Source organism: Sceloporus occidentalis, unplaced genomic scaffold, assembly GCF_023333645.1.
Source record: "Sceloporus occidentalis isolate IW3139 unplaced genomic scaffold, rSceOcc1.0.p SCAF_5, whole genome shotgun sequence".
Classification (NCBI taxonomy): domain Eukaryota; kingdom Metazoa; phylum Chordata; class Lepidosauria; order Squamata; family Phrynosomatidae; genus Sceloporus; species Sceloporus occidentalis.
In genome coordinates, this window is record NW_028316985.1 from 102,021,032 (window position 1) to 102,037,672 (window position 16,641).

The window sequence follows — 16,641 nt, forward strand, 5'->3', positions numbered from 1 at the left end:
ATTTTGTTCTGGAAGAAAGCATTCAGTAATTTTAGCAAAGTTCTTCTGGCTGTGAGAAAGGCTGTGTGCCTTTTTCTCTGAAGCTGCAAGTTTGACTCACCCAAGGTCACCCAGTGCGTTTCCTCCATGGCCAAGAGGGATTCAAACCCTGATGTCCAGCTTTGTAGTCCAGTGCTCAAACCACTACACCATGCTGGCTCTCAGCAACTTTGGGACTTATTTGTAAAATTCACACATGGATATTTTTTGTAGAGAAAACAACATTTTGTACACAAGAAGCATTATTTTCTGCACAGAAAATGGTGCTTTTGCACAGGAATACGAATTCCTGTGCAGAAAATGATGTTCTCTGCACAAAAACATTCTCATCCTTCCATGATTTTTCTCATCAGGATTTCCTGACTATTAAGAAACATGTTTTTGACCATTTGAGGGGAATATTTTTGAACATTCTTCCCATCTCTGTAACAGGATTTCCTGTGAAATATGGACTCTAGTCATCAAAGTTGCAAATTAAGCTTGTGCTTATCTACCAGAGACTAATCACAAAACAAAGCATGCTACATATACGTGAGGAAAGTCATGTACTTTGGGAAACAGTCATTTTTCACCACACATATGTTTCCCCACTTTCATATCACCCCAACCGTTCCACCTCAGCCATTTTGGGAGTTGTAGTACAATAAAGTAACTTTGATAAACTCTAAAAATGTTAGTATGCAAAGGGATCTTGTAGGCCCCATTCCCACTGGCCCATGTAACGTGGGTGGAACTGGGTAGATCCGGATGCTCCTCCCCTGAATCTCTCCGTTAGCGAGTGACCACTACCATTGAGGGACATTTTAACCCAAATGCCTTATCGGGTTTAACTTGAGGGTGCCTGCTGTCAATCAAGCAATCGTCATAGGTGACGTTTGCAGGGGAATCGGAAGTGTTCTTCCCCCCGCCTTTTTTTAAAGATCCATGCACAAAATGCCCCAAAGTGCGCACATTTTGTCAATTTAAAATCTCTGTGTGTGTGTGTGGGGGGGGGCATTTGGGTCAGTGCAGGTTATGATCTGCCCTTGGCCCCATTTTCAACCCCCAAATGCAAGCTAATGCATCCTGTATCCCCAGCTCCTTGCCACCCCAGAATGTAATAATAATAATAATAATAATAATAATAATAAATTCCTCACTTCAGAAATGCCAGAAAAGGATGCAATTGTCATGCATTCTTTTTTGCTTTTAAAAGCAATTCAGGGCTGCCCCTGAATTCCTTGCAAAAGCATGTATCGTTTTGCCAATTGCCTAATTGACAAGAGCAACAAATATAACATTCGAATTATAACATTGATTCACAAAGGAAAAAAAGTCTAGCCCATTTGCAACATTTCCCCTTTGCTGAAAGCCAGCAAATGAAAGGGAAAGGGAACAAGCTGCCAGCCACATTCTATATATCTATATATCTGCCTCAAGAAAATACAAAACAAAACATGCGCACATTTTGTCAAAATTAATTTTTTAAAAAAGGGAGGAAAGTGCCTGATGGGAGCTCCGTTCATGCCCTGCCCTTGACCTGACATGAACTGACCCCTTTCCTCTTGCTTACACTTTGCCATTGCCTTCCACTGAGGCTGAGAGAGAGTGACCTGTCAGTTCCAACTGACCCATGGAATCAATTGGGAATAAAAGGGAAATGCAGCGCAGGCATTCTGACCGTAGCATCCGCATATAACACTAATAATAATAATAATAATAATAATAATAATAATCCAGGAGCAAGAGGAAATGAAAGTAGCACAGTAGCACAAGCAAGCACACAGACATGTCACCCTTTCCTTCTGACCCTCCCCTCCCAAGCTGCCCTGGCTCCTTCATCCTCCTCCTCCTGCTCCGTTAGAGAATGCCCTCCATGGCTCCCTTCTTCCCAGGGCTCCCTCCTCCTCCTCCTCCTCCTCCTCCTCCTCCTCCATCATCACTTTCTCCACTCCCCCTCCCTCTTACAGCCCTTTGCAGCCCAAAAGTCACCCTGATTCCCCCCCCCCTTTTGCCTCCTCTCAGCCTCCAGTCCTTCGGCTCTTTCCTCTTCCTCCTCCTCCCCCTCCCCTCTCACGAGGGGAGGGAATGCTCTGACCTCTGCCCGCCCTCCGATCCTAATCCCTCCCTGAATTTGCCCCAAACATGATCGAGGGCAAGTTCATATTTCGTGGAACCCAGGTCTTTTGGGAAAAGACGGATTTTAGCCTGATTCTGGATACCCCTGGGTAAGGGGCATTTCCTTGTGCAAGCCTCGACATGGATTGTGACAGAATCGGGCCCAATATGAACTTCACGTGCAAATTTCGAATCCTGATCTGGGTTAAAATGTAGTCTGAATGGCCCCTTAAGATATGGTCATCCAGGGGACTTTGAAACACTTCCTATAATTTTGCTAATATAAAGCAAATTTCTGAGTGCTGACATCAGATAGCTGAGAAGCAATGGTTTGGAAGGTGCGGCCTGACTGATGAGTTTTTACAAAGCTTTCTCGAATCTTCTTTCCTTCCAGGCAAATCACCTTTTGTTAATTAAAACCTCTGAACTAATAATGCTGAACCATTTTTGCAGCTATTTTTTCCCCTCCAGGGAAAACCATGTATGTTTATTTTCCCACAGGGGCAGAACTTGTTTGGAAAAGGAAGAATATCCAGAACACTACATATATTTCTCTTACGCCTTTTCAGTCCAGGCACTGACCTGTTTATTTCTCCAGGACTTTTACAATTATGTAATGTTTCATGATATTTTTAATTATTTAATTCCCCTGATATTTTAGTGCTAGTTTTTTTTTTAATTTTAGGTTTTACCTTTAATACACAATGTGTGTATGTTTTAACTATTATATCCAACCTGAAATACATGCACTGAAGAGCCGTCCCTCTCCTTCTCTCTCTTTCTTTCTGCATAATGTGGCACTGCAAAGCAGAAAACTAAAGGGCAATCCTTGTTATAAAAATTACATCTCCATGCAAGCTTTTGCTTCTGGTTGCTTATTGCTATTTTATAAGACCAATTCCAGAGATCAAGTATGGTGATTACATTGCTTTCTGGTCTACTGAACTGTTGAATTATTGCTACTGGACAAAATAGAAGGAGGGAGATTGGGTTGGTGAGATAAAAATGGTAATAGCACAAAAGCAAATATCAAATAGGAAGCTATCACATTCTTAGCAGAATCTGATATGTTTAGCCAGCAGCTTGCTGGGCTTGGTAACTAAGGCAAACACGCTTTTGTTTCCATCGTTCTTGATTTTATCAGGAGCTGGGATGCTTTAGGTTAATGTTTAAAAGATATTCATAATAAAGATGTATCTCATTTTCATTATTGGCAGCGTTGTGTGCTTTTAAATGCCACACAAGCTTTTAAATTGCTTCTTTGAATGTTGTGGTGTTTCAGTACTATAATTTTGTTTCCTTGTGGTTTAATATTTTACTTTTTCATCTCTCTTGATCTGTACCTGTTTTTATTTGTACTTTTTTCATCTTGTATGTTGCCTTGAGTCCAAGTCCTGAGACAGGCAGGATGGAAATAAGAGAAAGAAGAGAGGGAGGAAGAGATATCAAAAAAGAACCACAGCGTACTTTTATACTTGTGTGCGTGTTTCAGTTACAAAGTTGTTTTTTTTAATTGAATACTTTATTCATAATACAAAATACAAAATCTTGCAATCATAAAACAATGGTATAAAAAAGTTTCATGTCGTTAAAAACTTTCCTTATTAAAACTTTACACAATTCAATTTGTTTAAAATAAATCTGACCATAAAGAACAATGGCTAGATGGAGGAGAAACGGATGTAAAATTTGTATTAATGTAATCTATAAGAGGAGACCATTTTTCCTGAACAGGCCTTTGATTTTGTTGTTTTGAGTTATATTTCATAATATATTTTAATTTCCCCATACAAAGTTAACAGCAATCATAACTGGGAATGTGAGGAGAAGGGTAATAAAACCAAGAAAATATTAATTTAATTTTTACATTGCAAGCAAATTTGATTTATGCAAATTATCTGAAGAATTCAAGCATGTTCAATATCCGATTGGGATAAGATGTTTTGTTGTATTTGTTATATTTTGAGATGGCCCATGGGCTAATCAATAAACACTGTTGTTGTTATTGGGATAAGAATATTGTGTGTGTGTGTGTGTGTGTGTGTGTGTGTATTTGTGTGCATAATTTTAACAAAATAAATGTCTGAATACAATTTCACCCAGCCCAGTCCTTCTAATTGATTTCAGTTTTTAAACACAACTTCAGTAAAGCAAGCAATGTGTGCCACACATTCCATTAAAGGGCAACTAGAGTAACACACCTTCACACCAGTCAACAAGAAATAGTTGTTTCTGGGGTTCCCAGGGCTCCCTCCTAAATACTACCTAGGCAGATCACCATGCTATATAAGTAAACCACTGAACTTCACTGTTCTTCTAAGCCAGTGATGATGAACCTTTTAGAGGCTGAGTGCCCAAACTGCAACCCAAAACCCACTTATTTATTGCAAAGTGCCGTGTCTCTCTGGCTTTCTAGTAACAAACTCTGGCAAACTCTGTGCTGGGGCAATGGCACATGTGCCCACAGAGAGGGCTCTGAGTGCCACCTCTGGCACACGTGCCATAGGTTCGCCATCACTGTTCTAAGCTGTGTATGATCAATGGATACCTGTAGAAATCTGTTAGCTTTTGTTGAAATCTGTTTGTGTTAGATGGAGACAAATGAGATAAAAAGATGCCTTGTTGCATATTTTGCAGATGCAGCCTGAGCTGGATTGGTAGTTGGGAATGTGTAAAATAGCAGACGGAACACCAAATATACTGATATTATTATCTCTCCTAATTTACCTGCTGCCAGCTCTGCTTCTATCTGGAGAAAACTGGTCAGAATCCTCTGTTATAGCCCAATGTCTTAAGGCAGGAGATAGCTGTCTGGCTTCTACTCTTCCTTCCCAAGACCTGCATGAAATAAGAGGGCTGTTCAGTCACCTGAACAACAAGACCTGAACAATGCCCAAAGCTTGAACTTCTGGCTGGGTAATTCTGGCCGTAGTCAAAAACTAACTTGTTCTAAACTCTGCAAAATCCTGAACCCCCAGTTGTGGAGCAGTTTTATAAACTTTGCCAGCATTAAAGAAATAAGCCATTTAGGGTGTGAGTGCAGAAGGATGAGCATGACAGTGGAATCTATATTCAATTTGTCAATATATTTGTAATTCATGGTTTTCCTGCTGCAAATCCAGGAAGAATCCTTAGTAAGTTGTTCCCCTTTCTTGAAAGTATAAATTAAATGAATATTAAAATGTAATTTTTTTTAGCAGCATAGCCCAAAACAGTCTAACAAGCATCCATAAAATCTCAGGATGTACAGAATGTCAATAGCAGTAATGGCTACTGGGTATGAAAGACAGACCTTATTCAAGGCTGGACAATATTATTATTATTATTAACCTTTATTTATGAAGCGCTGTAAATTTACACAGCGCTGTACATGCAATCTTTTAGTTAGACGGTTCCCTGCCCTCGGGCTTACAATCTAAAAAGACATGACACAGAAGGAGAAGGGAGTGGTGGAGGGAGAGGGTAAGAGGTCCAGCAGTTCCTCTCTACCTCCGAGGCCTGGACCAAGGCAGATGGACTGGAGGGAGGGCTTGGGTTCTTAATGGATGGTTAATCATTTTCCAGGGAAAATACATACTCTCATGTAGGATAATGCATATACAGTACATATACAGTACATAGCAATACATCCCTTATCCTAGGCCTAACTTCAGAAATATTCCCAAGAGAGCAGCTCAGACCACAGGCAATTTAGGCATTTTTAAAAAAGCATTGTCTGTCTTGTCCCACCATCCCCAGAACCCAGCCTCATGCTAAAAGATGCATAAAGTTATTATTAAAATGCAATTAAAATATCTGTCCCTCAACTGTTGATTAAATTAACATAAATTAACATTAAACTATCATTATCCCTAAAATATTATCAAACTATTTATCTTCACTATTCATTTATTCCCTTCTCTGGAAGCATGCTGTATGTGTAAGAGAAAGAGAGAGAGTGCACACACTGTTGTTATTAAAGTGTTTCACTAATACATTTCCCTTAAAAAAATCCTTGCTCAGTAATTTTCACAATGCTGCATCAGCAGGAATGCTAACAAAGGGGAAATGAAGGGCACTCTCATGCTGGTAGGTACAGAGCTTAGAAGAGTAACCTTTACCAGTGGCTCTGCTGGTTGGGATTCTGGGAGCAGTAGTCCAAAAAGTACGTAGCCTTCCCAGACTCTGCTTAGATACTAGAAGCTGATCCTGCAATTATACAGTTGAGTCGTAAATGAGGAGGAGATGGCTGCTATGAAAGTTTGCCCAGTGAAGAAACTGCTGGTGCCGTCAGAGAAAAAGACATTCTGATTTATTTATTTTTATTTATTCATTTAGTTTTGCATTAACATCAATAGGCTTTGGGATGTTATTCTAAGACTGTCCAAAGGTTCAAGGAGATAGATATACCAGAAGCGAGAGAAGTTTTGTATTTTTTTAGCTTTTGAACTTGCTCTCATAGAACCCAGATTTCAGAATGAGAGAAAAGTTAATGATCTAGTTCCAAGGGGCTGATATTCTTATCCACAAATATACTGTATCTAGTCTATTTTAATAATAATAATAATAATAATAATAATAATAATAATAATAGGATTTATTTATATCCCGCCCAGTCACTGGGAATCTGGGTGGCTTTTGATCTCAGCAATTATGTTGTTCTCCCTAAACACCCTAAAGACACCAAATCCTGTCTGATATTGTCTAAGCAGGAGCAGGCTTGGTTAGTACTTGGATAGGAGACACCCGTGAATGCCAGCTGCTCTAGACTATATTTCAGAGGAAGGAACTGGCCAAACCTACTCTGAGTATTCCTTCCCCAAGAAAACCCTATGAAATTCATGAAGTCACCTTAAGTCAATAGGTCAGATGAAGAATTCTTGTGTACCTTAGACTTGTTTCCAACTCATGGCAACCTGCAGGTGCACCCATCACAGGGTTTTCTTAATATGATTTGTTTGCCTTTGCCTACCTTTGAACTTAAGTGCCTGTGACTTGCCCAAGGTCATTGAGTGGCCTTCCATGGCCAAGTGGGGATTCAAACCCTGGTCTCTAGAGTCCAAGGCCAATGCTTAAACCACTACATCACAGTGGCTGTCCTGGAGAAGGAGAGAGAAGACATGATGGTAATCCTACTAGCCATTCATTCATCTGCTGCATGTTAGTTTTGTTTCTTTTCATGAGGGTTGTCAATTGATTAAACTTGCTTTTAACTTTAATTTCACTTACTACAAAAGCCTTAATACTAGGATCTTTCTGATATCTAAAAAATTATGCTTGTGATAAACTCTATTAAATAATCAAACACAAATTTTCATGTGGAGGGCTAACTTGAGTAACCTCCCCCATTCCACTACATTTAAATCATCCCAGAATTAAGGAAGTATTAATTAATAATTAGCTTTCCTAACATTTGTCCTCCTTGGCCACCCCAATTAACATTGAGTCCTACTCATTAATCAAGTAAAAATTTAATTAATCTCTTAATGAAAGGATGCAGCTGCAGTTCTATGGTTGTTTAGCCTCTGAAGTATTCCACCAGTCCTCCAAGAGTTGCAGGTGGTTCTCTAACTTCATCTTTGCAACAACCTCATTAATAAGGCTAGGGTGAGTGAACAAGGACTTTCAGAGAGCCACCTAGTGACAGTAGAGGTTTTAAAAAAGATAAGTTTTGTCCTATTTGGGACTCATGTGCCCTGTCCATTATGGCCAGCATCTTGTTAGTGATGTGTGTGTGTCACACAGACAAAAATTGGAAGGTTAATGCAGGGGCATCCCGGGTGCAATCCTGGGGTTGAGTGCTATTTCACGAGAGACATTCACATGAAATCAAAGGCAATGCCAAGTCAATTCGAACAGAATCGGTGGCATCCCAGGGATGGGTAAATTCAGGGAAACATTGAATGTATAAATGCTGTTCCACTGTAAAGTTGCATTCAGTTCGAATTTGTCAGGTGTGGAAAGAATTTCTAGGGCACTCTTGGATTGCCTTCACATCAGACTACAGTTCCCCAAATCCTCTCTCCTGTGCTCCCTGGATCCTCCTTTCTGGGAGCAAGGGGGGGGGGGAGTGAAGGCGACTTTCCTTTGTACTCCTTTGCTGAACAGAGGGTAAGGGAATGCTCTTTTTGGAGGAGGTACAGAAGGCTGAGCATGCCTCCGCCTAACCTCTCCTCCATTCTGTCTAGAGGCACTTGAAAGTCCAGGTGGGCTGTGAGAAAGGGATTCTTTCTGATGTCATTGTTAGACAAGACTGTATATGGTTCTCCCTGCTCAGTTTTTCCACTTGAAAAATAAGCCCTTGCTGGCTTCAGAGAGAGGCAAATTTTGGGGTGCTGAGCCTTCGGGGTGCAAGGAGGAGCCTGGCTGAATTTGAGTTCTAGGGGTCCCTCGGGAGCTGAGTTTTAGGGGCTCCCTTACTCCTGATGGGCCCTTCTCCCCTCTCCGACCCTCCTGGCTTTGCTGCTGGGTTTTCTGGCTTCAAGTCTTTCTGACTTGGGGAGACCCTAAGATGACCCTGTCACACAGTTTCCTTGGCAGCCTTGTTCCTTATTTCCCTTAGTACCCTATGGGAGAAAAGAAGAAACATTTGCTAACTCTGGTGACAGATGAGAGCCTCTGAATTACACTTGTCCATTGTCTACTGTTACACGTCCTTCTCTCCAGAGCACAGTCATGGGAAAGAAGGAGGTACTCAAACTATACACTCAAGAGTCAAACTATGTGTTTTCTTTACTACAGAGTGTCTATTTGTTTACTTTTTAACAAGTTGCCAGTGAAGCAATGGATGTGTTTGGATCAAGATCCCAGCATGGAGGAAAAGGAAATTGTAAACCTCCTCCCCCTTGGAAATTCCAGTATGGAGGGTGGGGAAACAGATCTACAATTTACAGAGCTGCAACACCCACAGATCATCAGGAAGTGCATGGGGATTCCTTGACTGGTACGCTGATTCAGCAAATGCTCCCCAGGGGTACAAAATTTGCAAAACACTGCTGATAAGCCTCAGCAAAGTGTTAGAAATTTACACTGGCCAATAACATAAGCCTTGTGCATCATGTTCTGGGTATACTGCAAGCATGCCAAGTATAAATGTACACTAAAAGAAGAAATACTCACTTGGGATCCATGTTTCATCCCACCTCTTATGACTTGGTGAATTTATGCTGATTTAATGTATCCTGACAACACCACTTTGCAAATTATTTTTAGCTTGCTGTACGTTATCTTCTCTCAGCCTGCCACATGGTCTTCTTTCATATTTATGGTTGGTAGTTTAAAGCACAGGTCTTTTTTGTCCCTTTATTTAAAAACTTTTATCATTGCTATAGATCATTCTGTGACATCCAGCTCCAGGAGGCACAGTTATTGTCAGAAGCAAGGAAAGGTATGCGTGCGCCTGTGCACAGTGCATGCCTGCCTTTAAAAATATACATGAAAAAATAAAGAATATGTCATTTGAATTCATTTCATCTCAGCTGCCTTTTTTTGCATTTTATTTGTTCATTAATTTAATACTAATATTCTAACATACAATCAAAATCAAAATGATATACATTCAAAAAATACATATGGAAAATAAAGAATCAGAGAGAAGAAAGAGAAGAAGAGAAGGGGAAATACATATAAATTAGCTACAATAGGGCTCTGAATGCCCCCAATCTTAACTGTAACGAAAAGGAAAAGAAAAATATAGGAAAAATATGTTATTCTACTAATACAAATCAAACTTTTTAAAAAACCCCTACTAGAATTGCTTGACAACCATAAACACAGATTATTATATTGTTAGATGTCTTATTGCTCAAAAAGTTCATAAAAAGTTTCCAGTCTTTCAATAAATAAATAAATCTTTAATTGGCTTATCCTTAAGAGCCCATGTTAATTTGGCAATTTCTGCTAACTCAGTGATCTAATAATTCATTCTTTTGTCATTGGTGCTTTTGTCCTTTTCAGAATTTGTACAAACAATAATAATGTTTCTGTTATTATGCATCAAAGTAGTAGCCCATATTTATTATACACTTCTTTATCCATAATATCCAGCTTAAAAAAATCTGACTTTAATTTTTTTAAAAAATTAACATATAAATCTTAGACCAATAACTTTTTGCCTTCTTGCAAGTCCACCACATATGAAAAAAGCAGCCCTCCTTATCTTGATATCTCTCACAATGATTTGAAACATTTTTAGACATTTTCAACAACCATTTGGGGGTAAGCTGCCTTCTATAAATCAATTTATACAAGTTTTCTTTTAAATTATTCCTCACAGTAAATTTTATATCTTTGGAGTACATTCCCCCCCCCCCCCCCCATACACCTATTTGAATTTTAGGCACAAGACTTTGGCCTCACCTTATCATGTACTCTTTTACAGGTTCATCTGTCTCTAATTTCAAAATCCATTTATACACTTTTTAATTACATGTTCATCATCTTTACACAACTCTACATGAAATTAATTTTCTCCGACCTCTGTTGTTGCATTACTATCATCTTGATTAAATCTACCTTTACATTGCATATCAACAAACCAATTAAGATCTTTGCCTTCCTTAAGACACATCTGGCTTGACTTAAACTTCCAGCTGTCTTGTTCAAAGTACAAAAGATCCTTATAAAACAACCACCAACAATCTTTAATCCATTATTACTTTTTAAAAAATTCCTGAGATGAGGTGGTTAGTATTATCTTAAGAAAAACTACATGCTTATATTTATCCTAAACTTGTAAAAGAGCCTTGCTAATACAACGATTTTTAAATTCAGTATGTGCCTTAATTTCATTAAAGCATAAATAACCGTATCAGCCAAATCTTAAATTATGAACTTTAAGTTCCAAATGTCTCTCATCTCTAAGCAATATCCATTCCTTCAACCGTACAAAACAACATGCTTCATAATACTCCCAAGCCACCCATCATACATTGCTTTAAATTTTATTTTGGGTTTAGTCGTTTGCCAAGCAAATATAAGATTTCTTTCTTCCATTGCACAAAAACTATTCAGTTTCTTATAATGGGGATAATATGAACTGAAAATAAAAGCCTTGGCAAAATATTTGCTTTTATTACTGTGATTCTTCCCAAAAGAGGTACATTTAAATCTACCCATTTTTCTAAATCTCTTTTAATTTATTTCCAGACTTTTTCATAATTGTTTTTAAATGGTAAATTATTACTCTTTGTAATTCCCAAATATTTAATTCCCCCCTTTTCTACTTTAAAATTTGAAAGAGTGGTTAATTTTCCTCTTCTGAGGACATTTTTAAGTCAATACTTTTGCTTTATCGCAATTCATTTTAAACCTGGAGTGTGCACAAAATGTCATTTCCCCCCAGAAGAGCCCTCATTGAATCCAAAGGGTTTTGTTTCATTGGGGTCATGGAGAAGGGCCCAGAGGAGTGGAACAAGGCCACTCCAGCATTGATTGCACTGGGACTGTGGCAATGGCACAAGATCCCTCCTGATGTGGGCGGGTCCCAAACGAGGCCACTGGCAGGAGTAGATTATATCCGATCCTTTTTGGCTTGATTCTTTTTTTGTTGGTGCAGCCTTGGCACAGCTTCAGGCCTCATTCAGGGCATGTGACATCTAACTGCCATGCCCCCAACACGGCATGAAGGCAGCACTTCTGGTCAGTCTATTTCACAAGGACATCCACACAATTAAAACAGATATAAAATCATATCAAAGAATGAACAATACAATTAACAATTAATATAACAAAAAGCAGTTGAAAGCATAACCATTAAAATGAAATATTAATACAAGCACCACAGCATGTGAAGGGCCCTTTCCCTCTCAACAGTAATCCCTCAAAGGCCTGCCAAAACAAAGAGGTCCACCAAAGAATAGCAAGGAAAGTGAAACTGACCTCTCAAGGGCTGCATCCACACTGCAGAAATAAGCTAGTTTAACACCACTTTAATGGCCATGGCTCCATGCTATGGAATTCTGCAAATGGTAGTTTATTGTGGCACCAGAGCAGAGATCTGGTGCCACAAGAAACTACCATTTTCAGAATTTCATAGCATGGAGCCATGACCATTAACGTGGTGTCAAACCAGATTATTCCTGCAGTATGGACACAGCCTAAGAAGGGAATTCCAGAGCCAAGGAGCAACTACCAACAGGTATACCTGTGAGGGTCATGGGACAGAGAGAATCCCTTGCTCTAGTCACTACAATAATTATCCTTCTTTTGAAAAAAATACAGTGTACTGTACATTGTGACTATTATTAATAATGATGTTGCTCCCCCAAAACACATTTCATTTGTTGTTGCCTGTTCCCTTAACATAAGCATCCTGGAAATTAATGATGCTGTCATACATATGCATGTAAAATTGTGCTGGGTGTGCTCCGCCACCCCAGTGTCATTTACTTGGAGATAAGCAAATGTTATATTTCCTGTTCGAAGTATTGGATTCATCTGTTATGCATAAGCAATTGGGAAGAAGGCAGTAGTCTGGTAAAGGCCACTCAGGCTCTTATGGGAACAGAGAGGAGCTAGACTTTAGAGCACCTAGTATGAGAATTCTATCTTCCCACATGTTCAGTACAAGGTATATAAGAAGCACAAGTATGAACTTCATTTTCTCAGACACAGGATTGGATAACATTCCCAGCATCGTATACCACTGTTTGTGAAATTAAGATATGATGGCCTTGCTTCTTATGCTCCTTCCTTGCATGATGCTTTATTTAAATCAAGAGTTCCCAGTTTTTGAAGCACCCAGGATCTCTGTGCCAATCACAGGTCCAAAGCATACTCATTCTTGGCTATGGTTTATGAGGGCAGAACATGATGTCTAAATAAAAGCTGCCCATTATTATGAAATCTATTAAAAGCCTGGACAAAAATATTTAGCTGATTAATATTTCAGATTAATATATTGACTTCAGCCTTAATGCATTAGTACAGTGGGTCCTTCCCATCTGATTCTGGGCTCCACGGAGATGGGGAAAAATAGCTCAAGTCCATATTGGTCAATGAGCGGCGATGTATGTGCCCCTATTAGTGCACCACTTTCACATGCTGCCATTGGCTAATGTGTGTGTGTGTGTGGGGGGGTGAGGCAATCTATGGGAGCAATGTGTGGATAGCTAGCCTGCCAATACCGTGGGCTCACTGTACTTACACACCACAAGTGTCCTTTTCTCCCCCACTTTTGGTTTACTTCCCCCTCAAACAAACATTGTCCTTCTGGACTTCTTCTCAGTTAAGCAAGACCACTTGCCCAAACTCTTTTCTTAGATCCAGCCTTCTTCTTTTGACCTACTGGGGTTTTAGGCTTCCCCCTCTTTCTAGGACCTTTTGTTTTTCTTGCTCTCCTGTATGATCCAAGAGTTCAGACATACAACCAGAAGCCCTTCTGTCTGCCTCACCTCTCTCTCACATGGGGCAATGTTAACCAACCCTTACCATAACCTTCACTGTAAATTCCTTCATGCACTGCAAGCAAACAGAGTCACCAGATGAACAGAGGCCTCTGTATGTACTAATGACATCCACAATGAATTTATTATTTTCTCTAAAGTCACCTTCAGGCACTGGAAGAGAAGAGGCAGGTGGTGGCTTAGAATACTAAAGCTGATAAACATAGAAGGGCATAGAAAAGCAACATGCAGCCATCAGACAGGATTCTTCCTACTAAGAGGATGGGAAAATGCCTAACAGTTGTCAGAAAGCAGCTGCCATGGAAGCTTATGTATGAACTAAAGAAATGCTATAAGAAAATAATTCAATCTTCTTCTGAGGGAGACATGGAAATGTCTCCTGATCAAGGCAGCTAGCCTTTGAATGTACGGGGCACTCAGACAAGACATTTCCACAGTCCATCCTTCTCGGAGTCTGGGGCATTTTGTTAGAAAGCAGATTGTTCCTTGTTACTCTTTAGGTACAGTACTTTTTGTTTTAGTTATGTTTTCATGTCATCATACCTGCCAACTGTCCCAGCTTGGTGGGGACAGTCCCAGTTAATTCTCTGTCTTCCCATTTTTTCAGTTGCTTTAAAAATATCCCACCTTGTATCACCTTCTCCCACTTTCCTCCTTTGCTGTTCACTTTCTTTAATTGCTGTGAACTGAATTCAAAGTGCAAAAAATTGTTTGCAATCATTACCTCAGCAAGGAGCAGAGGTGGCAGAATCTTGCCTCTCCCAGTACTCAGGCCAAAGCAAACTATTGAAGCCTCCCTAGCATGTGTGATCTTCCTCAGTAATTTTGCCATCTTGACCATACTCTGATGTTGCTTGGCCACATGTATCCTGGTTTTTATCAATGGAATGTTGCTCACTGTGTCAGATCTATGTTTATATGTAGATATGTATTACTCATGACTCATGATGTAAAGTGTAACTCATGACTACTGTGTTGCTATTGTTTTGTATTTTCTTATATTACTACTTTAAAAGAATTCAAAGACATAGATGTGTTAGTCTGGAAAATCAGTATGCAAAGGGATCTTGCAGCACTTTTGAGACTGATACAAAGAAGACTTGAGCATATTTCCTCATGTTACCAAGTTCTTTCTTTCAGTTAGTCTTAAAGGTGCTACAAGACCCCTTTACAAACTACTTTTAAACAAACATATTTTGGAAAATATAAAAATGGCCTCCAGTGCCTTCCAAATTACAGTCGCCCCTCCTAAGACATGGATCTGGGATCCGCGACCTTGAAAATCCATGGAAGGGCAACCGCCACTATTTTTAATGGGGTGCGTCCCTGGCGTGCGCACATGACACATGCGCACAGGCATGGACATACACCCCATTCACGCCTATGGGGCTTGAATATGTGCAAGCCTCCATTTTTGTGGAGGGGGGGGTCCAGAACGGATCTCCCGTGAAAATGGAGGGCCAACAGTACTTCCGAATATAAATGTTTTAAGAGTAAGAATAAATGTACAGACTGTCATACTTTGGCCATGCCATGAGAAGACACGCCTCATCAGAGAAGACTACAATGCTAGGAAAGGTGAAAGGAAAGGGAGGAAGACCACATGCTAGGTGGAGGGACTCCATCAGGGAGGCCATGGGCATGAAACTACAAGAACTGAGGACAGCAGTGGGGGGCAGGGAGTATTGGAGATGTCTCATCCACAGGGAAGCCACGACAACAACAACAAACATTACACCTAAGTAGCCGTTTTACCTGTCAGTATGTTTTTTATTTATCTATTTTAAAATAGGGCATTGTTCCTTGTAAGACATTACCTTCACGTTTTGACTCATTGAAGAATGTCTGAATTGACTTTTTATTTTTCTTGACCTCCTAAATCTAAAAAGGTTTCATACAACTGAGCCAAGGTAATCCTGTGGATCACTCTTTGGATGTGACTCATGCAGGGTGTCAGTTACTGGAAAAGGGACTGCCACTTTCTGAACATTTGGCCTGATAGCCATTTGAGTTTGACAGTATAGAGGAGGACTTGTCATAAAAATAATAAACACAGCATTTTTTGGGACATATCAACGTGTTTAGAACAGATTCGGAAACGGCCCCCCTTCTGTATATGTGTGGGCTGTTATAGGAGTGATTATACAGTAACACAAATATCTTCATGTGTGAACTCACTTTCAGCCTTGCAGCTTCATTGAGACAAACATCCTGATCCCTTGCATTTATTCAATTCTTCAGGAAACACAGAAAATATTGACAGTAGAAACAATGGATGAGTCAGGAAGTGTCTGAGAAAGAAGAGGAAATGAACTTTATCTTTCTTTCAGCACTGTATCCCTAGTGTGTGAGAAGCCTGGATCAATTGCTCCATTTGCGCCACAGATAATCATCCCTGGTTCAGCTGTTGGCCTCCCTACATAAAGAAGGGGCTGTGTGTCAATTCTTGAAATTGAATATTCTCACTCTGGGATTGAGTCAGTGGCTGGAAAATTCTGGATCATGGGAGACAGTCCAGAAAAGGTCAGTTGGTGGAAGCTATTCTTCATGGTCTCCAATATTCCACAAGGGAAATATAGACATGTGTGGTCAATGTGTGGCAAAAAGGGTGTGGACAGGCAACAAGAGGGCAAAAGTTATTAATGAGGAAAAACATATAAAAAACCTACAGTTTTAAGACGAGGGACCATGAGACTTATGTACTGATCTTAGGAAAGACATAAAAGAGAAAGCAGCAAACAAGCAAGCAAGCAAACACAATACTTTGTAGTTTTTTGTGGGTTTTTCAGGCTATGTGGCCGTGTTCTGGCAGAATTTATTCCTGACATTTCACCTGCATCTGTGCCTGGCATTATCAGAACTAAATTTTTCCAAAACACGGCCACATAGCCCAAAAAACCCACAAAAAACTATGGATGCCAGCTGTGGAAGTCAGCGACTTCACACAATACTTTGTGTTTGTGTGTGGGGAGGGCAAGTGTAGTATGATTTACAATAAATATAATATAGTGCCTTTATCAGATCTATTTAAAATCACACCTTTCTCTCAGATCCATGGTCACTGTGTCAGATCTATGTTTATACTTTTGCCCAATGCTTATTACAGATAATGTCTAATCTG